The sequence below is a fragment of the Phyllopteryx taeniolatus genome, chromosome 14 (assembly GCF_024500385.1).
Source record: "Phyllopteryx taeniolatus isolate TA_2022b chromosome 14, UOR_Ptae_1.2, whole genome shotgun sequence".
NCBI classification, from domain to species: Eukaryota; Metazoa; Chordata; class Actinopteri; order Syngnathiformes; family Syngnathidae; genus Phyllopteryx; species Phyllopteryx taeniolatus.
This window is the reverse complement of record NC_084515.1, coordinates 10368151-10392350: the sequence shown is the minus strand read 5'-3', so window position 1 is coordinate 10392350 and position 24200 is coordinate 10368151. Positions and strand designations below refer to the sequence as shown.

General features: G+C 39.4%; 1 protein-coding gene across 9 annotated transcripts in view; it reads left to right on the top strand.

Moving 5' to 3' along the window:
* The window catches only part of tnr (tenascin R (restrictin, janusin)), a 178180-nt gene that overhangs the window by 68215 nt on the left and 85765 nt on the right, over nt 1-24200 (top strand). For 6 of the 9 annotated variants that reach the window (XM_061797973.1, XM_061797974.1, XM_061797966.1 and 3 more), the window contains one exon: nt 12232-12287. The exons of 2 other annotated variants lie outside the window; for them this stretch is intronic. The gene's annotated coding sequence lies outside the window, so the exon portion shown is untranslated. The remainder of the gene's footprint in view (nt 1-12231; nt 12288-24200) is intronic. One more of the 9 variants, XM_061797968.1, reaches the window with a different exon arrangement.

The window sequence follows — 24200 nt, the reverse complement described above, 5'->3', positions numbered from 1 at the left end:
AAATATATATTTTTTAGTTTTAGTCCTCCCACACACTTTAAACACATTAAAACCTATTAAAACACCCTTAAACTTATTGCTTTTTAAAAAAAACTTCCTTAGTACTTGTTCTCCCTCTCATAGTTCTCCAAATTGGAGTTAAAGTGTACTTCCTTCAAGCTGTTTGTCACTCCCAGTGGAAGTTTAGTGTAAAACAAATACGCATACTCTAAATCAAAAGAGAATTCGACATTATATATTTAAACACAAAAATGTTCATCCAAACCATGTAATATTGTCTAATGAAAATCTGTTAGCTTAATAGCCTCCTAACATAATGGCAAATGCCATAGACAGGCTAACGGAAATTAGCATAGATGTTTTGGTAATTACTGTATAAACCTTTGAACTACTGTTACTTTAAGATACACATAGCAGCAACACATAACAGAGCATACACAGAGCAACACAAACAGAGCATACAACAATTCTCACACGCCTTTATTCTCTGCTCTATGGCAACACTGATTATTACTGGAGCACAGTTGGACTTGAGACCTTTCTGCCTCTTCTTGTTGCTTTTAATTATACTCCAGCTCGTCCAGTAGACTTGAGGGCTGTCTGGCATGTTTTTACACTGAAGGTGCACAACTCTAAATTCTGACTTCTCTGTACACTGTTAAAAAACAACAACAATATAGCTAACGATGAGCTGCAATTAAGCGGAGAGTCACTGTAGTGCCTTCTTCGTTGTATTTTGTGATCTTTTCCATCACGTATTTTTTATTTTATGTCACCGAAGTCTCGAGTATTCAACTTTTGCATTTTTGTGTGACTTTTGTGGCATATTTTTGCTTTATCTCTCCACTTTGCGACCTTCGAGTCATTCAACTTTGGCTGTTCCGTTGTAATTTAATATGGATCAGACAACCTATCTTGCGAGTGTAGCTCAGACGTTTACTGGAGAGTATAATTGCTATCCATGTGATAAGCATTTTATTCATTTTATCACATAAATCAAAAATCTGCAACCATGAAAAAAGCAATTACTTGCTTTACTACTTAACTGTTTGGAGAATCTGGATATTATCATTTTACAGTTTCATACAATTAAATATGTTTTTCCCATTTAATGTTTATTCATAATTCAGTAGTTGTTTGGTTCTATGCAACACACAGTAAAATGGACATACAGTAAATAAAAGCGGTGTATTTCCTTACTTCCACTGAAGGTTGCTGAGGGCACCGCAGTCCCCAGCTGGCTCCCCTTAAGTGGAGGTAACTGAAGTGATTTAGGCACCAGGCAGCCATTTGTCCTGTTTGATGCTTTCAGTATGTATCCAGCCGACATGGAAAAGAGCCCCCGGTGAAAATCGCTTTCCATTACATGTGACCTCATCTATAAATGATGCTCCCTGCTGATACAATAATTCGCCACCTCTCATATCAACCCCGGCATTTTTTTTGGTTTTGTTTTGCGCTATAATAGCCATGTTGTGCATATAGAAACGGCTGCCTAAAAATAGAATCATTTTTCCGTTCCCTTCACACAATGTTTGGATGATGGATGAGCCTGGAACTTTGCATAGAAAACAATGGAATTTCATGTTTGTCATGCGTTTTGTATTTCCCTGAGCACCCCCCTCTGCATAATGGCGGCACAGTTCTGCATAGTCAGCACCTTGGTATTGATGACATTATTAGAGCACAATAAATGAGGAAGCACGATAGAGTCGAGAGCTGCCGGGTCGGCCCCGTAAGAGATTTGTCTCATTGCGTAACTCGGCAATCAATCGGACCAAAATAACAAATGATCATGTATCAGGTTTTGCGTTTGTCACTATCTGTCACTGCGTGTTGCCTTGCGCGTTTATTGCATGTATTTGTGTGTGGCCTATTGATGAAGCAGTGCCGCACTAAATAACAGCATAACATAGCAAATTCATCAATGCACTCTTGACTTCGCTTCTCTTCATAGCCAATATTATTGGAAGAAGACGACAGCAAAGGAAACAAACGCACACAAGAGAATACAAGCGCTTGTTAGAAGGAGACAGTTGTGCATGTTTGAGTTAATTGCTCCATTATTAAGTCAATTTGGCTGCCGTGGTTACTCATTCTGTTTAATGAGGTACAAAGGAACATTACGCACACAGCCATCCGTCTTAGTTTTTAATTCTTCTTCGGGTTCAATCCCCGGCCCCGCCTGTGTGGAGTTTGCATGTTCTCCCCGTGGCTGCGTGGGTTTTCTCCGGGCACTCCGGTTTCCTCCCACATCCCAAAAACATGCATGTTAGTTTGATTGAAGACTCTAAATTGCCCTTAGGTGTGAATGTGAGTGAAAATGGTTGTTTGTTTCTATGTGCCCTGCGATTGGCTGGCAACCAGTTCAGGGTGTACCCCGCCTCCTGTCCGATGATAGCTGGGATAGGCTCCAGCACTCCCGTGAACCTTGTGAGGATAAGCGGCTCAGAAAATAGATGGATGGAAAAATACTGTAGTTGGAAATGAAAGGATTAATTTAATCATATATTTATGATATAAAATTGATACATCAGTAGATAGATAATAAAATAACAATCATTGAAAGTCTTTTAAAATTATTTATTCCTAATTGATAGCTAGACAGAAAATAAAATATTGTGACAATCTTTTTTTAAAATAACTACTACAATAATAACATTACATGTTCTCCCTGTGCCTGCGTGGGTTTTCTCCAGGTACTCCGGTTTCCTCCCATATCTTCACTAGTAATGCAGACAAGATCAAGAAATTAAAATGACCTGATTTCAGGCCTCTTGGCAGAAAAACGTCTGGAATGCGTGGACAATTTTAATTCATATTTCACATGTAATATTTTAATACAAACTAAAATAAATTTGCTTACTTTTTAAAAATAAAATGTCCACACACTGTAGTATGTAATGCATAATAGCATACAATATTCTATAGCATTTAGCTGTACAAAATAGATAAAAAATATTTTAATTAAGAAAACATATTCTACTTACATATTATGCAAGTGAGATACAATGCCATGAAAAGTATTTGCCCCCTTCTGAAATAATGTTTTTGCATAATTTCCCCACTTTGTTCAATATCATCAAACAAATGTAAATATCAGACAAAGATAACCCAAGTAAACATAAAATGCAGTTCTTAAATGGTGATTTTATTTATTGGGGGGAATATTCAAAGTGTGAAAAAGTAATTGTCCCAGCTTGTTTGATCATGAATTAACAATGGCTAATCAAATTTTTGGGAAAGTGGAGTTGATTCTCACTGCCTACACCCAAGGCTTACCTTCAGACCTGATCAATCAAAAAAAAGTGCCACCAAACAGACCAAAAAAAAATGTCTTGCAAATTTGACACATCACAGAAAAGTGTCTTGTTAACAAGCCGGACAATGAATGAACGGATTCACCACCGTGCCAGATTAAAATCCATCTCTCATAAATGAGAATAAAATGCATGTATGTAGTTAAAAAAAACTAATTTAAAGATGCATCTTTCTGTCTGGCTTGCTTATGGCTTCGTGCCTTCGGCTGAGTGATTCTAATCGTCACCCGTTAATAATTACTTGGTGTGAATCTCTAATAATGGTTCTACCTGTGTGAGAGTCATAAAAAAATGTTGTCGTCCGTAATCTCTAAAGCTCTCTTTGAAGACCTGATCGTCCGCCATGATATCCTAAAATAGATCCTGTGTGACAGCCTCAGGCAAGAGCTGTGCAAAATCCATTAAAGCAGACCAGTGAAGTTGTGAGGTTGGGTACAAACTATGCTGACTGTGTGATGATGGAAAGTTTGGGTATAAGAACACAATGTTTGCTTTCTGTGGTATTTGTGGCTGAGAGTGTATTGTGTCACTAAGATTGTATTTTGTCAAAGTGCGAGCGCAGCTAGGAAGAGATTAGAGTGAAACTCCCTTTGGATTTCTTTGCAAACAGACAGATCAGTATGGGCTGAATGCAATCGAATTGCTATTTAATATTTATGATACTGCTGGGATATTTGTAGCAAAGTATTTGGGGGACACTGAAAGAGGAAAAAAAATACAATGAGAACAATTTCATAGAATCACAATATAAAGTCATCATTATGAGAAGAACGTTTATATTTAGTTGTAATATTCAGAGAAAAAAAATCGTACAATTCAGTGGTGCTTTGATTTATGAGTTTAATTTGTTCCGTGACCACACTCGTAACGCAAAACAATTGTATCTCAAATCATCATTCCCCATTGAAATTGAAACTAATTCATTCCAGCCACACATTGTCCTCCTTCTGGTGTTTGAGCCTTGGCCACCAAGGGGCAGTATAATATATACAGATGTGTATACATGAAGAAGAGAGTCACAAACGCTCAGTAAGCTGCAGTAAAATTTACTACTTTTTTTTTTTTGCAGCGGATAAAGAATATATGCATGTGAGTATTGTTCTATTGTCTGCTTCACCGTTTGTGTTCAACTATCCGTTGCTTAAAGGGTTATGACACTGATGCTAATCGTTAGCATGCCTCTGAAATTTTGCATCCGATGTTAGCATTAAGCTAGCGTACTTTCGTCAAAGTTTGGTTGAAAATGTTTATTCTCGTTGTTTTATGCTTAGTTTAACAGTAAAATTCAACTGGTTGCCAGCCAATCGCAGGGCACATACATGCAAACAAACAACCATTCGCACTCACATTCACATCTACGGGGAATTTAGAGTCTTCAATTAACCTACCATGCATGTTTTTGTGGGAGGAAATATTACGAAAATAAAGTCTCTATATTGCGAGGATAACATCAAATATTATAATATGATACTAGTCTCAGCAACTGCTGGTCTCACACTGTTGCATTTGGGATCATGTGGGAGTTTTGACATTCACTTGTTAAAAATTGAGTTTACAATCAGATTATTACGACTTGGTTATTTTAATGACATTCAAACCTTTTCTATTATTATAATCTTATGATATTTCCAATTTATTCTCATAGCAGTTGGACTTTCATTTCCAAATTGTACTCCATTTGTCTACTTTGTAGATATAGAAATATTAATAGGTCAAAGAAGTCAAAAAAGACATTCAACTTGAGTTGTGATGATGCAAAAATAAACTTAGTCTATTAGTCCTGTTTAATTTGTTAGCAATTAAATGTCAGTTTTGCATTATTTAATTTAATCCACAAGCAATTTAGCCCCCTGCACCTCAAATGACATTTTACAAAGTTTGTATTACGACGTTTTGCTAATAATTGAAATGGGGAAAAAATGATTACCCCAAAATGTCAAGTGAGAGATACCGCTGGTCTTTCCCAACTTCTCTACAACTATCACAGTGAAACAAATAAAACAAAAAAACAAGACAGTCAAATCAATAACTGCTGCAGTTGTCTACCAGTTAATAACAAAGCTTAAATCTTTGTCTTTCCAAGACGTTTTGGACACTTTGGTGTCCCCCAATACTTTTGTCTACTACATGAGGCTTAACAACTGTCTCAGTGTCACTGTCACTGTGTAAACTCTGAGCTGAGATTCGAACCCTGAACCTCGAACCTCAGAGCTTTGATGCAAGCGTGCTCATCACTAGTCCAACATGCTCTCATCACTAGTCCAACATGCTGTGCTTTTGGGTATAATACAAGCAGTAGCAATATTACTGTTATATTACAGATTATGTCAAGTGAAACTGGATTTCTCTGATTAATTAATGTAAGAGGCTGTTAATGTGGGTTGGTGCTGCTATTTTGGTTAGCAATGGCCTTGAGTTGGGCTCAGAAGTAGACTTTACACCGATTTTATCAGGCTGATCGGTATTGGCCGATATTTAGCATTTTATGCTGATCGGCTGATCGGCTTTAATGTCATAATTCGCCGATCCGATCAATGGCTCCGCAAAAGACATTTACTCCGCGTCGCCGCGTGCACAGTATATTTGAATCCAAAAGCTAGTTTATTTTTATCCTTGTTGCGTGTCTTTTGACGTAGTACTGTACATATCTGACGGCCAATGACGCTATTTAAAAAAAACAAAAAAAAACGTCGGCGGTGTGGGACAGACAACACGTCTGAGACAGGCAACACGTAATGCCCTGATCAGAGCACAAGACAAATTTGCTCTTTCTCGATTGCACTGTCAGACTACTGCAATAAAATCTTGTATTCCGCATCCCGTTTTTACGATCATTGGGCTTTATCTTGTCAACTTAAATGCGACCGGATACACTCCGTGGTGACGACAACAAGAGTGGAGCGCACCGACGGTATTATAAGGACAAAATGGGGGAAAACGTGTGTTGGTGGTCACCGGTGCTCAGGACAGGAGAGGACGTTCGTTTAAGGCTTACTTGAGGTATGTTCACGTACCTTTAATACGATACGGCTCACTAGCAGGCAATAAAATGTTATGTAGCCTAGCAAGCTACTGCTAGCACGAATGGTTGGACGTAAACATGCCGCCGTTCTGTCGAATCATGCTCTAAAGTGGGTGAAGTAATTTAAATAAAAATAATTTAATTACATTAAGTTAGCACCCATTATTCCTGTCATGTAATGTTGGTTTGACCTGAATGATTAGAATACACGATCTGACTAGAGCAGTGATTTCCAACCTTTATGGAGCCAAGGAACATATTTTACAATTGAAAAATCTCATGCATCATCATCATTACAAACAAAAATGTAACAAAAAGTGGATACATTAATTACTGTATTTACTTCCTGCCATCTAATAGAAGACCATTCATTTGTTCTGTCTGTCACTATGCCTCACTGGCATAAATTTTTTGAGCAATTAAGTACACAAGTGTATACAGTAAATGAACAGGTCATTTAAATGGACACATTCCTCGATCTTGTGATCAGATCGGTGATCGGTTATCGGTTTTTTAAACTCGCTGATCGGTGATCGGCCCCAAAAATCCTGATCGTGTAAAGCCTACTCAGAAGTTAATGTCAGTGTGGGAACAACCTTTTTCTTCCTGCCTTTTGGTGAAATTTGGTGAAAATAGGTCATTTGCTTATAGTTCCGATTAGTTTTTCTTGGGGGGGTCGCCCTCACTGACGTCATAGGCTTTTTTGTACTCCTTGAACGCTGCCAGCTAGACCCATTCCACACATCCACCTTCCTACTCCTTCCTACAGATGTAATTGCGAATATTACTCCGCGGCGGACTAATATGCAGCCTGAGGTTCCGCCTGTGCGCTCGAAGTCACAAGAGTTGACGAGACCAGAAAAAAACTTCCGCCGTTTCTGCTGTTAATAAGTCACGGTACTTTTATCCCATTGCAATGATCTAAATGTCGCTCGCTACTTTTATCTAGCAATTATTTCTTATTTATCAACTATTTCATGAGCAAGACTACGACTTAGACTTCCGCATCAGGCGCTGTTTGCGTCATCCAATTTAAGCTCTAGTGACGTTTAAGTCTAGTTCACCAATCAAACGACACAATAAAGTCACATGACCTCACCCAACGTCTTCCATTGGGCTTCCCGGACAGGTATTCACACTAAATAAGCCTGACATTTTTGCTCATCAGATCAGACAGTGTGGTATTTGTTGCGCTAGTCTTTTGTATTTTCGCATTGAGGTGCTGCGGGTCGGGGCCCTGGTTGTGGTCCCAAAAGTGGAACCACGAAACACACGTCACATCGGCGACAAGAGCTGATCCGCTAGTACATTTTGTATTAATTAGGAAACGCAGCTACAATCATGCAAATAGTTTACTGATGTTAATGTTAAATGTTAATATTTTCCTGGAGGATGCATTTGGGATTAGCCTTTGAAGTTGGTAATAGTGAAAAATGAAGTCAAACAGACAATGATTTGAGTTAATTATTTTCCAGAATGAGAGTGCTTAAAGAGGAGGATGCTATTCATGTGGCACAGCTTGAAGCAGGCATCAGGTGCAGGTGGAGATGGGCCTGGCTCAAGTTTGAGACCAGAACAAAAAAAGCAAAGAAATGAGGCAAATTTAATTTTAATCTTAAATTTGTACATCAAGTACTTGAGCGGTGTGAATACGTTTTTCTGCGCGAAGAATTCATTTCTTTATTTTGCCTTATTGTACTCTTTAGAGTCTTCCAGATTGGTTAATGTATGTTAAAGTTAAAAGAATTCTCTGCGGGGCTCCAGGGGATCCCCCAAACACTCTCTAAATTTTTTTTGTTTTTGTCACTTTTTTCATGCCTTTGGTGTTTGCATGTCTGAAAATGTAGGGATTTATTTTTCTTAAGTGGCCAAGTAATTTGGCCATTATTTGCAGCAATACTGTACTTAATGTATTCTAATTTTACTCAAATAGTGTATTAAACATGAGGTTTAGTGCTTTATTAAAGCAAATCTGATACTTTCCCTTGGTTGATCTTGACCATATTTTGTTTTGCAAATAGGTGGAACATTTTCAATTAAATTTCCGTAGAAGTTTCTTTTAAATCTCCATGGGAATTTAAGAGGGGGAATTTCAGAATATTATGTTCCAAATTGGAAACTTTCCATTGTAATAATGGGAATTAATGGGAATTTATGGTAATTAACTATTAATTCAGAGTTGGCCTAATCAGCGAGAGCTGACTTGCATGTTTCACTTTCTTGGGAGCCATATTGAGTGCTAATTTACACCAAAAGTGTTCTGCGTGTATGTCAGGAAGCATAGTTCGTGAACACAAGCAATATTTGCACAAAACATTTTTGTAAACTGATTTCTGCGACACTATGGTACATACTCCAAAAAAAAAAAAAACCTCTATATTTAAGTTCCATATTAAATGCCAACCTTAATTTTTGTTAATTCCTGATTTAGTCCAACAAATTCCAACATATTCCAAGTTTTCCACTTTAATCATTTTCTGGAATTTTGCAAACCTAATCATATTAAATTTACAAAAGCCATTAAGCAACAGCAGTGAACATAGTCTTATGGAGTCCCAGTCTCATTTTCTGCTCTGGAGAGTCAACAAACATCTCATTCTCAGCCACTCACACAAATCAAGTCATTGCTGTAACGCCACTGCCGGCTTCATTATTTTTATTGCCACATTTCTAAAGTCAATGGTGACATTTGAAAGGCATGGTAAATTAAACTGCAGGTAAATAACAATTGACTCTATTTGAACTGCATCATTATCAGGATGTGTCACAAATCTTATTTTTCTAAAGCAAAAGCAATTATCAAGCAAGTATTTTGCAATTGTTCCTTGACAATAAAAGCAGAAGTAAGAAACGTATTTTATTGTTGATTGGTGTTGGAGAGAAATCCTTTCTATTTGTCTCTTTCCCCAATCCACTTACACAGCCTGAATTCACAATTCACCAGTGGCTATATGCCAACCCGACTAAATACCAACAATCTATCATCCCAGATATTTCATACTCCTCCAATTCAATAAGTCAGTATGATATATGTACTATGTCGGGTGGCTTTGGGAGAGAGGAATGTGTTGAGGTTACCAAGTGTAGGCTTTTAAGATTCATTGTTTTCGCTTTCTTTTTTGGACACAATATAAGTTTTTAACATTTTGCTCCTGACACGGTAAGCATTACATAAAAAAAACTTGGGAGATGTGTAAAAGCATAAAGTTGGATGAAAAGATCAACTCATTAGATTTGAGTTTGTCGGTTTAAGTCAAGGTCGTTGTGAACTCATATCCATGAATGTCTCGCGAGTGTGATATATGAGATATGTGAAGATCAACATTTTATCACTTCAGCCACAAACCGGCAGTATCAAGGATGATTACATATTGGCGGTGAAGGTAAACATCACCGGGAACACACACGCACACGCACATGCACGCACACACACACAACAAGACACAAAACACGAAAAGGTTTGTAATTGCCTATCGATGCCACAAGTTAGCAGCGAAGCACTTTTTTTTTTTTTTTTAATATGAGATGAGGCTATGGCCTGACTAAATGAAGCTCCTCCGCTCAGTTGAACATAGTTGCTTAGTGTCAAGATGCCATCAGATGGCACAAAACCAATATTTTTATATTAGGCATGGCTAAGAAGGATGGGTCCCCCCCCCCCCCCACCCCAAAAAAAAAAACAGCTTATAGGCGAATTTGTAATATGAAATAGTGAATATGCAGCGGTTCACTATAGACACAAACTGTACATATGTTATATTGTATTTCATTAGTTTGCTGCATAAACAGGATGCCATAAAAAATTAAAGTAAGCACTCTGTTGTAAATATTCCAACAATGTATAGCTCTAAAACCCAAACTGGTGAAGAGTGACTGGCATTAATTATAATAATAATAATAATACCTAGACTAGTTCGCGCATCAATACACCTGCATACCTATATCTTTGATACCTTGGGAGCAAGCAAGAACAGTTGAGCTGCGGTTGCGTTTCCTAATTTTGTTACAGGAGTCCTGTTATTAACATTAGATCAGCTTTTCTTAGTTTTTTGTTTTTGATCCTTCATTTTTTTCCAATCATTGTTCCAGGGAATTTCTTTGAAAGCCTCGTCTTTTTAAGTAAACAAGGATCATCTGTAACTTTACATGTAATACACGAAGCCCATCCATACATCCATCCATTTTGTGAACTGCTTATCCTCACTAGGGTTGCGAGGATGCTGGAGCCTATCGAAGCTGACTCTGGGCGAGAGGCGGGGTACACCCTGAACTGGTCGCCAGCCAATCGCAGGGCTCATATAAACAAACAACCATTCGCACTCACAGTAACATGTTTTTGGGATATGGGAGGAAACTGGAGTTCCCGGGGAAAACCCACGCAGGCATGGGGAGAACATGCAAACTCCAGACAGGCGAGGCCGGATTTGAACCCGGGTCCTCAGAACTGTGAGACAGACTTGCTAACCAGTCGAGCAGCATGTCGCCTACACAAAGCCCGTGTTTGTTAATTAATGTGAAAATGAACTATGGCTGTAAAACAGCATGTGCTCTTCAGCTCACTATATTAGCATATGAGGGATTTCTTTTATGCAGAGGACTACCATTTACTCCGGTTGCGTTTGCTGATTTCTTTTGTTGTCTATCTATGGAATCAACCGCCTCTCTTGTTGGCAGAATGCCATTTGCGCTGAAAGCAATTCAGCCAGCAAAGCATGCCATTTTAGCTCTCAAGAGGGTTGGAGGCTTCCTCAAGAGCAAAGGGGGAAGGGCATTGCGTGTTGTGTATGGGATGCAGCAATAACGACAGCAAAAGGTCCTTAATAATAGAGGGTACAGCAAAAGCAAATGAGTCGATAGTTTTCCTTTTCTCTAAGCAGAAGTGCATATGACCCTTTCTGTGCTGTTTGTTTGTTTGTGTGTGTGTGTGTGTGTGTGTGTGTGCGTGCGTGCGTGTGTATTGCAAAACACAAATGATGAATGATTTGGCATAAATGCCAACAACACACAGCAAAAGTAATGAGAACATTGTGTATTTTGTACAATAGTATGTTAAAGGAGACCTACAGTATTATGCATTTTTTTTTTTAACAATTTTAAACAGTTTTCTGGTTTCTTATTATTGTCTATATATCCCAAGGTTCGGCCTGGCAAAAGTAGTAGGCCGTAATGTTCATCAAAAATGTGTATTTAAAATTATTGTAAGCCACTGTAACATTATGCACAGTTTTAACATTTGAACACTGCACCTAAATATAAGAAAATAAAAAATCTGTAATTAATGATTCAATAAAATGTATTGCACACAAAAATACTTGAAAATAAACATATCCCAAAAGATGCAAATGTATTGTGAGTTAAGGTTAAATAAAAATTAACTGTACTTAACAAATGTAATTTGCTACAAAAAGTTCAAATAACTAACATTATACATGGTTTGAACATTTAATTTAGTGATTCTTCACATATCACAAGAGGGAGCCCTCTACCACTTATCGATACACGGATCCAAGGCACAGGTGTCAAACTCTAGGCCCGAGAGCCAGATCTGGTCCGTCACGTCTTTTCATGTGGCGTGCAAAAGTTTGCAACAGTTTTTACTGGACTTCTCTTAAAGCCCACCTGGCCATCATAAAAATGATAAAAACCATTGCAGAGGGAATTATGTACTATGATAGGGCAATTATTAGGGTTCCCATGTAGAACATTAGGTAAGGGTCAAGAAGTCTAACTGCCTTGCTATCTAGCCACAACCCATTTTTGCACTTGTTTGCATCCTGTTTCATTGTAAATTACATTAAATCAGTGCCTGTTTCCACAAAAGACAAGCACCTTGTTTTGCATTTTGTTCCCTTACTGATAAAGACATAAAACTATCCTCTCTTCTGCTAGACAGCCGTACAGCAAAGGACTGGCAGCAAGACTCAGACACAATACTTGAACTAAAGGTACTACACACACACACACATGCACACACACATTTTGCACATTTTCGTTCGGCAATATCTATAATGTGCAATTTAATGGTCTAAAGCATTTAATGTGTGCTTTATGTGCGCCGGCTTGTTGTGCATCTATCAAGCCGAAGCACATCTAATTAGATAATTATCACTCGTCTTGGGCTAATTTCCTTGTGCGGATTCATCACCATCAGTGATTTTCTAATTGGGACATAATCAAGTGTCACATCACTGTCACTTGGTAATCACACACTCTCTTGTACACACACACACACACACACACGCACACACTACTGTGTCTGTATAGTCAAGTCCAGTAATTTCGAATGGAATCACCTACTACCATTAAAAATTGGCTTGTTATAGAACCAAAAAGTACTAGCGGATGATTTGTATAGAACAAAATCATCTGTTTCCTTTTAAATGACTAGACTTTTAATTTCTAATCTACATAGAACACCATCAAAACTCTTACAGCGCCATGAATACATGAATGAAAAGTCAACAGGCATTTATTTATTATGTTTGAATGCAGTGCAGGCTAAGGAATCATGAGTGTGTTCAGTCTTTTAGGATTTAGATGTAAATCACTTTGTTATCTTTGATATGTGCAGCAACACAGATGCATGACCAACTGTTGCCTGAATGCCTGGATTTCCATGGTATAGAAACCTACACTCTCCATTAGCCCACTAGCATCCACTACATTTATGCGCATCTGCAACTATATGACATCAAAAACTCATTATTATCATTAAAACACAGAATTTTAGATTGACCACTTGTATTAGATGTCATTAGAGATGGGGGTGCACCTAATGCAAGTCCAGTCAGTGTGGAGAATATTTAATAAAAACACAAACACAGCGATGTAAAAGTTTTATGTCGAATAAACCCCTGTTCATTGTGTTACGTTCCAGATTCAAAAACTGTAGTGATATAGCAAGACCATCTAAAAAAAAATGTTATCCTCCCCCAACCTTTAAACACATTTCAACTTATTAAAACACACTTTTTTAACACATTGTAAACGTATTTGGATGCAAAAAAATTGCAAGCATAAAATGTATAGAAAATGCGGTATACATTGTAGTGTCAGCTATGTACCTTTAACTCATTCACTGCTAGCCATATTCCCTAACCAAGTTCCCCGTTTTAACTGGTCTTTCACCACCCACAGTACATTGTATTCTGTCAATGTACTGTGTAAGTACCGAACCTAGCAAAAGGAAGACTTGATGTTCTTGATGTTGGTTTCATAAAATACACCGGTTTTTGACCAAAAAGCCGCGAAAACGAGCTTTTTGTGAAAACATGTCGAACAGAATAGTGACTTTGACTAATATTTTTTGCCTTTGTGATACCTCAAACTACAAAACAACAAGAACAAGACTGATAAAGGGCTTAAATGTTTTATTTTTTCATTTATTTAAAATCTGCCCTGTAGCATGGGATTAAACACAATATAGCGGAGCAACACTGTCTGCAGTACACATCTTTCTTTGCTTTTACATTGAACCAAATAAACCCAATTTGGAATTCATGATTTACTGGCAGCTCTTTGGAGTCATAGAACCAGACATGTAACATGACATTGTTGGCTTCTACATTACACACTTGTCTTGCTATTCTTGCACTGCCATTTCACATAGACGCAATTGTCTCTGCAACTCCCTCCGCTGCCAGCTTAGCGTCAGAACAACAATGGGCCCCTTGCTGCGTTACGGCGCTTTGTACAGCGGGAGAACAACATTCCCACCTTGAACTGCCTGAGCGAAGAGTGACAGCAGCGGAAGCCGTTGATGTCAGGTCTGTAATCACGGGGGATTATAGTGTGCGCGCGCGCCTATGTCACTCCTGATTATGGCACAGACACCATGAGACAATGCTCCAAGGAGGAAAACCTCTCTTTGCAGAAACTCCATAAAATGACCTTGAAATTCAAGCACATATTCTTTTTCACAGTAGGTTGCCTATATGTTTATGGGCAACGGAAACATCAGTTTTCAGACGAGTTTGCCTTTTATGATAGAACATGTGATCAGCATTAGAAATGCCATTAAAATTATTTTAAAGGTTTTCCATCCATCCATTTTCCGTACCACTTCTCCTCACTAGGGTTGTGTATTTTAAAATATTCGATGGAGTATTGTGACGATGTAAGGTACTTTTTTTTTCCACTACCCACTTTCTCTCATTAGATTAGAGTGGACTGCTATGGCATTTTTTTTTTGGGGGGGGGGGGTCTTTCCAGTTGGAACTGAAATGGACGCAAGGAAGACCGAATTGAAAACTTTTCAAAATGATAAATCACATTTTAATGTTATAGTTTGTGTTCTGTGCAGTCACTCAGCTGCAGTGAGTGACTTAAGCCTGCCCGCCGCGCACTGAGCGACGCGGCTGAATGCGACTGAACTGTCACGCACTGTGCGGGGTTCTGCAACTAGTTTTCATGAGTAGTTAACTGTCTGCCGCTAATTTTGCTCTGATTTGAAATTTGAATCACAAACGAATGGCGTTGCAACGTCACAGGTTTAATGTCCAATCTAACATGCCTTGTCGTACCACATGAGCTTTCACTACAAAAATTATGTTTCCGGGTACGAAGTGTTCCCAAGCTGTACCAATACAGTACATACAATATGTATGCATTGTATTTTACAATTATACTTAATTAGAATTCTAATTTCACATGTACCTACGTCTAAAAAGCAAAGCGTGTAGAGTCTGTGTCCGAACGGGGCGATCAGTCTCTCAAATATCAACGCACTCTCTCTTTTATTTCTTGCCTGTTATTATAATATAACAACAGCGCCCAGGGTAGCCCACCTCTTCCGTGAAAATCGGGTTGTGTTGCTTGTGGGTCAATAAATAAATAATACAATATTGTACATGGACACCTAAAAACGTTGTTTCCGATAAGATCACCAGGGGTTGCAGTTTTTTGTTGCAAAGAGTTGGTATGTGTGACAGGGTCAATCGCCAGGCGGACGGTTGTAAGTCACCGACTGTAAATTGTTTGCGATTGTCTAGTCCAGTCGCGTTCGGCCACATCGCTCAGTATGCGGCAGGCCTGAAACAGTAGTGGCCATGTTGCTTTTCATTTTGCTTCTCTGTGGCTTCATCTTGTCTCTGATCTTTTTCATTTTGAACTTAATTAGTTGTGATCTTCCTTCAAATATAAAAAGAAACCTCTGAATTGATTTCCACATTGCCCTACAATTGGTTGGGGACCACTCTCGCCCGAAGTAGGCTGGGATAGGCTCCAGCTCTACTGCGACCCTAATGAGCGAAAGTGCTATAGAAATGCACGGATGAATGAATATTTCCCCATTCGTAATACTGATAATATATACAGTACTATCATGCAGGGCAAACTTCTCTAAACACTGAGCGTTCCGTTTAAAAACTGAAAACTTGACTCTAGCGATTTTCACAATGCCAAGATATTGTACTGTGTATGTGTGTTCGCTCACTTCGAAGGAGCCCACTGAAATAGTCACAGCAGTATGTCATCATGACAGCCTCTCTGCTAATGAACTGGACCTACCGCCTCACCAGCCTATTGCTAAAAGTGATAGCATCACAAGCATTGTCTCGCCAGAAGAGATTACACATTTCAATCTGGGCTCTATACCCTCTGGCCCCTTTTGGCCAATATGTTACCCGCTTTTAGCTTGGTTCGATACAGAACGTCTGAACCTTCCGACTAATGTCTTAATAAAATTCGACTTTCTTTTTTTCAGTTACCGTGAATCTTATTTTACAATTTTTAAAACAGTTCTTGGGTGTCTTATTAGGGTTGGATACCTTATCAGAATCATGTTTATTTTGCCAAGTATGTCCAAAAAACACACAAGGAATTTGTGTCTGGTAGTTGGAGCCGCTCTAGTACGACAACAGACAGTCAATTGACAGAAAATACTTTTGAGACATAAAGACATTGAGAAAAACAGTCACTGATCAATACAAGGTTGCTAGTAGTCTGGTAATGCCGGTAAAATTTTTATTATTATTATTATTTTTTTTTGGGACAATTGTACAAAAAGATGCAGAGTCCTCTAGCAATCAGAGCAGTTTGAATGACTAATATAGCAATAGTTCCGGTGCAATGACCATTGTGCAAAGGGCGCCAAGACTTCAAGGAATGTATGCAGTTTAAAGTGACTAGTAGTGCGATAATGTTGATTGTGCAAATGTTGCAGATACTCCTCAGTCAGTGTGCAAGTGGCATGAGTGCCCAGTATTGACAGAAAGGCAACTCAACCTCCTGTTGAGCTAACAACTCGTCCACCATGAAAAAATAAAACACTTTTTGATATGGTCTCTCTACACCGGTGCAGATTATCACCTATAGCGGTGGGTCTGGAATCGCGATGAACGGGGTTTCACTGTTCTATATTTTGAAAGCAAACTCACAGATAGTTATAATAATAATGGTGGTCATCAAACGGTAGCGCTGTCAGTAGGGGCTTTGCAAAGCAACACAATAGCAAATGTGCTGTTTGATCCTCAGAAGTTGCTTAATCTTTTCCCCACAGTTTATGGTTTTGGATTGTTGCAGTGCATGCCATCCTGCCCACCTTTAAACTGAGGTAGAGTGATAGCACAGGTGGAAGAGGATGAGTTCCCCCCCACCTTTTTACTCTTCATTAAAGCTTCAGGAGAACGTGTTGTCATTGTGTCCCACAAGATACAGCTGGCTTTGAAACAGGAACATAAAAGGGGAGCGAGAAATGGCTCATCTAAAAGCGAGAGAGGGGAGAAGCACACAACGGTAGGCTCATGAGTCGGCGGGTAGTGTTGTTTGAAGTACTTTTATGTCTACTTTTTGTTGTAGGTTGTGGCTGTGTAAAAAAGAGAGATGAAACTAACAGGGAAACAAATATTTCAGTCCGGGCTAAACCCAGCCACTGATCGACTTGAGTATTCTGAGTAAAATGTTATGAATTAAAATAATTTCATTGGAGATGAGGGATGGGCATTTGATGCACTTTCGTTGGTCACCTTTGGAGAAAATTAACTTCCAACCCATCAGTCAATTATTCAAACTCTTGGGTCTGGCCTTCCTGTGGAATGTTTGCATGTTCTCCCCGCGCTTGTGTGAATTTTCTCTGGGTACTCAGACTTCCATAAAAGTATGCATGTTAGGTAGAGGTGGGAATCTTCACTGTTGTCACTATCACTATGCATCATGTCAAATTTTCAATCACTTGGTTCTATATTACAATATAGAGTAGTATAGGCCTGGCCTAGTTGTAGAGTGAACATGCAGTCAAGTTTAGAAAACAAAGCATTCTCAGTGCTACAATATAGTAAATAAAAGCTGCTAGAATAAAATAAGAGCACTGGGCACCACTTGAAAATTCAAAACAATTAAATGAGATTCAAAAACCCAAAACCAACTGAACTACATAATTGAGTTTAAGAGTTCATCTTTCTCCAGTGACCACATCCCCGGCTATGATGTTACATTACTACATTACATCAGGGGGTCACCATCATGGTATCCGTGGGCACCAGGTAGCCCTGTAGGAAAACAGGAGTAGCCTGTAGGCCTGTTTTAAAAATAGCTCACCAGTGAGTGGCGATTTCCTAGGAAAAGTTGCATGAGTGATTATCATAAAATGTAAACACTCACTGAGATTTACAGAAAAAGTGTTGGATATTGATATTTATGTTTCCCACCTATTGATAATGAGGACCCATTAGCATTATCAGTGTCTTCACAAAGAGGACTACTTATTAATGTAACGTATTGTTACGCGACTGATGGGTGTTTGTAGTTGCTCAGGTGTTGCCATTTAGATTGATTGCTTAAACATTAGATAGTGGTTGTTTTTGGATTTGGGTTTCACCTGTGAAAACTGCATTTGCTGTTAAGCAAACATGAAGACCAGAGACCTGTCCATGGGAGAAAAGCAAACAATTTTGAAGCTGAGAGAAGAGGGAAAATCGATCACAGCTATTGCACAAACATTGGACATAGCCAATACAACAATTTGGAATGTCCTGAAAAACTACTGGTGTGTTGAGCAACAGACATCAAATAGGTCGGCTAAGGGTATCAACAGCAGTTAATGACAGAAAAATCGTGAGAGCTGTGAAGAAACATCCAAGGACAACAGTCAATGACATCACTGCCAACCTCCACAGGGCAGGGGTTAAGGTATCACAATCAACTGTTGAAAGAAGACTTCGGGAACAGAAAAATACAGGCCATACCACAAGATGCAAACTATTCATCAGCAAAAAGCATCGGAAGGCCAGATTGGATTTTGCAAAGAAGTACAGAGATGAGCCACAAAGGTTTTGGAACAAAGTTTTATGGACTGATGAGACCCAGATTAACCTCTACCAAAGTGATGGAAAGGCCAAAGTATGGAGAGAAAAAAAAGGATCCGCTTATGATCCAAAACACACAAGCTCATCTGTCATGCATGGTGGAGGTTATGTCATGGGTTGTGCTTGCATGGTTGCTTCTGGAATGGGCTCACTAGTTTTTATTGGTCATATAACTCATGATGGTTGCAGCAAAATGAATTCTGAAGTCCATTCATCCATCCATCCATCCATTTTCTGAGCCGCTTCTCCTCACTAGGGTCGCGGGCATTCCGGAGCCTATCCCAACTATCATCGGGCAGGAGGCGGGGTACACCCTGAACTGGTGGCCAGCCAATCGCAGGGCACATCCAAACAAACAACCATTTGCACTCACATTCACACCTACGGGCAATTTAGAGTTTTCAATTAACCTAACATGCATGTTTTTGGGATGTGGGGGGAAACCGGAGTGCCCGGATTAAACCCACGCAGGCACGGGGAGAACATGCAAACACCACACAGGCGGGGCCGGGGATTGAACCTCAGTCCTCAGAACTGTGAGGCAGACGCTCTAAAAATGCATCTAAACTAATCGGGAGAAGCTTCATCATGCAACAAGACAATGACCCAAAACACACTGCCAACAACAAAGGACTTCAGGGGGAAAAAGTGGAAGGTCTTAGACGGGCCAAGTCAATCACTGGACCTTAACCCAATAGAGCATGCATTTTACCTCCTGAAGAGGAGACTGAAGGGAGAAACCCACATAAACAAGCAAGAACTGAAAGAGGCCGCAGTAAAGGCCTGGAAAAGCATTTCAAATGAAGACTGCAACAGTCTGAAGTCAATTGGTCGTAGGCTTGATGTAGTTATTGCAAGTAAGGGTTATCCCACCAAATATTAAATGTTATTCACTTTAAGTTAATTTAATAATGTCTTTTCCAATACTTTTGCTCACTTGAAAAGTGTGTGGCTTCAAACAAAAGGTGCTCTGTCCTTAGTTGTTAAACACATCTAGATATAAATACCATGAAATAAAAGCTGGACGTTTGAACTTATGGCTCATATTCATCTTTTGATCTGAAACCCAAATGTCCTCAGTATACAACAAAAACAAAGGAATTGACCTTGCCGTTCCAATACTTTTGGACAGGACTGAATATGCAACTTTTTTTCTTTTTCTTTTTTTTTTTTTTTTTTTTTTTTTTTTTTTTTACTGTCCAGCTCGAAAATGGAAAATGAGTTGGCTGTAGGCTACCCATTGTTACAAAATAGAAGGTCAGTGGGTATTCAGCTGCAGCAGACAGTTCAAGAAAAAAAAAATCAATTCTGTCCAACTTGTAGCTGGGTGAACTTGGAGGACTTGCATGGTACCTTTACCCTTTCCTTGTCCTCTGCTTTATAACATGACTGTCTTCTCACACTGCTCCAGTTGCTCTTGTCTGACTCTCAGGATATTTTCTGTTTTCTTTCTTGATGTCATATATTCTGCCTCAATCTTCAGGTAAAATCTTTTAATCCAATAACGCATTTTTGCATAACGCAAGTCAGTGCCACTTTTGTGTACCACTGGACAACCACTAGGCTATGACCTGTAAGTATAGTCTGTCTGCTCTTTGTTGAAGTGTGTCTTTATTTCTTCACATTCTTAGTAGAAATGTCATGCCCTTGTCAAGGCAAAATATGTTTGTGATCAAGCTGGATCTGTCCCTTTGTGTTGTGGCCGGCATACAGCATACAGGTTTTCCAAAAGACCTAGATGAGGGTACTGCTCAGCGTTTGGTGACAAATGTCATCACTAGTTGGATGATTAGCCGCAAGATTAGCTGTGGCGTGCCCAGTTGGAAGAAGGACCCTTCGGAGAGGTGATCTTTGTGCTGGAGATGGGTGAGGCACTGGGAGGACTGGAACGGACCGGATTGGGTCACTTGTGTGGGACATGGGAGGGTATCTGTGTCTATCAATTGGAAGGAAACTTGACACCATTAACTCTGCTTGAAATCCCAGTAGAGGGTACTCTTACTCAGAGATATTTGACACTGTGGAGTAAAATCTGTTTGAGAAAGACCAGGTAGAACCATTTTGATAAAGGGCAGGCGGCAACATTGAAAATTGGAATATAGACCAATCAGATCAAAAGGTAGAAAAGTAAACTAGTAAGGATTTTCCTGACTAGTAGCTAATGTCTGAAACCAGATGTTCTTGTACTTCTTTTAATGAAGACATGTTTTCTTCTGATACAGCGGATACTATGGCAACATCCTTGCAATTTGCAGAGTCGGGCATCTAAGTGGTGGATAGTTAAACATGTTCAAATAACAACAACAAAATAAATATCAACTATCTGAGCCAATAACACATTTAAAGTAATAGGAATTCTAAATAAGAACACCCTACTCCTTTTTAGTGTTGTGCCAGTTTATAGAAGGTGCTATGGTGACATGGACCATTTCAAAATGCAATTGAGTGCTTTTCAAAATCTGTCCGCTGACTAGCGCCAGGTACTTTTGGCAGTTTTGGCACCATTTTGGAACTGCAATGAATGCACACTGCTCTCTTTGCTAGATATTACATGAAAAAGGGCGCTATCTCCTCAGCTACATCACCAGTCGAATAGATGTTGTCACAGTTGTTGCTGCAAACCTTTTACATCGTCCTTTGCAGGGCAGCACAGATTGGTTGTATTACTTGCTTTTGAACAGAAACCTTCTTTCTTGGTGTGATCTTTGCTCTGAAATAGCCCTGAGGAAGACTTCTCCGGTTGCAGCAGCAGTTGATGAACAGAGCCCACTAGCCTTGAAAGACAAGGCAATTTGCTCAGAGTGATGGTAATAATGGGAAAGGCACAGTGATTTTGCCAAAGAGAAAGGCAAGAAAGGGCTAAGCAGAGAGGCCGGGGATGGAGCCTGATCACAGCGACGAGGGCGAGTAATCACCCACGCAAGAAGGCCCAGTATTGGTTTGGTGTTCATGTTAGGGTGGCTTCACATTAACCTGGAGGTTAATGCGAAGCCAAATGGAGGTTATGGCTCGGCATCCGCAGGGTCAGCATGGGAGGGATAATAGGCCTGCTCGAAGAAAAAGTGCAAAGAACAATGAATAAAACAAATGGAAAATTCACACTCATTCTCTACTTTGAACCTGAGGATCAAAGTAAGTGGAAATAAAAAGACGGATAACAAAAATCCTCTCAGTAAGAGAAAAATGAAAAGCCATCAGACGGATGAAGGAAGCTGATGAGTATGACGACTGCAGATAATGAAAGATGAGAGTGGAAAATGAAAGAGCGAAGGGGGAGACGGGCCACTGGAGAACAGAGGTGATTTAAAAAGAGGGAATTTGACAAAATGGTCAATTTAACCACTTTCCTCGCTCTTCTCTCCACATTGTGACACATCACCCGGGCCAGTTGAGATCAGCACATGGATGCCATCTGGCCCATGGTATCTGTTCTGGTTGTAGACCAGCCTCCAGTCTAGAAACTGCACTTGATGTCTGATCACCCCCCTATTGCTCTGACAAACGGCATCCCTCTGGGTCAGGCAGCTGGAGAGGCAACAGTAATTACCATGACAGATGGATTACAGAAGACAGATGCTTCATAAATGTCCTCCTTTGGATTTGAGACATTGCATACTGATCTCACAACGAACTAATCAATTTCTGTGAAACTTCTAAATTGGAATATCTTCTTTTACCTGTCCTTTTTGGCTGCTCAGTCATGCAGTACTGTATGCTGGATCTGTATGCCTTTTCATGCAAGAACGTTTTTTTTGTTCAACAGAAGAGTTTGATAAGAGTTCATTGGAAATGTAGTCGGAAAGAACTAGGTGTAAAAGGGGACAGACGGAGAAAAGAGAGAACAGAGCTGAAGAACAACAAAAATAACAGCATAACAACAGCATGTTGTCGCTGTTCGAAACCCAATATGTCCAAATATTGTCAATTCATATATTTTTAAAAAATCGATACTATTGGTCGGTCCCCACTTCACATTATTTTTACGCATTATTAATCAGTATAAAGTGTCTAATATAGCTTATAAAGAAATCTTTTAACTCTTGAGAATTGTTGTAAAACTCACTCTGCAAGGGCCATATGGCATTATGTCACCTCAACATTGAACATTTTTGAACCGTTTTGTTAAAAAGAGATAGCTGTAATGCTTCGACGCAGAAGAAAGTGTGTCAGCCATGGAGGTAAATGCTTAGATTCATTTCCGCATATTAAACTGCTTCGTCAGCTTATCGTGTTAATTGTTGCATTTCCTGAAGAGTAGCGATTTTGCGGATGCAAGGAATCTGCCCGACAGCGACAATATGCAGCATACGGCACAGTAAAAAAGCCTTGTGGCCACAAAAGGCAAGCCAAACACATCACATAGCCTAGAGACACTGATCGTAAGCAAAGTGTGGGAAGAAAGATATTCAGTGTCTGTCTTTAAAATGGAACAGCAAGGCTTCGTCTGCTTTTCGGTCTTAGTCTTTTTCTCTTTTTCTTTTTGTTAAACCTTTTTTTTTCTAAGTATACCCGAAAAGGTTGAATCAATGACTTGGATGACGGAGAATCTACGCAAACACCTTGGGAGTAAAATTACACCTGTATGGTGATGCAGATGAGGAAAGACGTATGCTAATTGCCTTTTCACACTGGAGATAACACCTTGTCAGGCTGCATGAGTCTCATGTGCTCTATATAGTATATCGTGAATTGAGAGAACAATGTGCTAATGCCATGACATATGAACTAAAGATGCATAATAATATCTGATCATCCTGGGGGGGGGGGGGGAATCACCACTGCTTGAGCAGCAGCAAACCGCAAATGTACCGTTGTTAAACTTGCATGTTCAGTGAGGAAGCTCAATACAAGAGTGGTATGCTCAGTTTAATTACACGCTGCATTTTTGGGGAATTCACTCCTCATTTCACTCCGACTGGAAGTACGTGCAGAATGAAGCTTACTGCCTAATGTGCCCCTAGGACAACTGAAGCTCACCTAAGATAATAAAGTCGATCTAACAAAAGATGATAAAAGATCAAATACATTTTTCATCTTGTCTTTTTAGTATTGTGTGCCGCTTGGCTTTTATGGTTTACTTTAGCCTTTGAGTATCAAAATGGTTTATATGTGTGCATGTATTTATTTACATTTGTTCCAAATTAATTTCTGAGGTTTAACACAACCGAAATCAGTAGGATGCATATAACCTGACTCTTCAGAGGCATCAAGTCCCACATTTCATTTCCACATGCGGGGGTTTATGTTTCAGCCTACACATTTTAGCCGTGCATGCGCAATTGAGAGGCTGCATGCTGCCATTTCTAATTACCATCAAGGCAGGCAGGATGATTATTACGATGACGAGAGAAACACTTGATACATGACACTGCTTATGAGTGTGCGTGCGCATCTGAAGTAGCAGCACTCTGCTTTTTGTGTCAGCTGCATATGTTCATCTAAGTGCATCTGTCCTGGAGAATAAATGAACCCTTGAGGATGTAGAAATCTGTTGAGGGAATGAGGGAATCCAACCTTAATTGAGCCTCTTTGGGGGAAAAAAAAATAAAAAAGAAT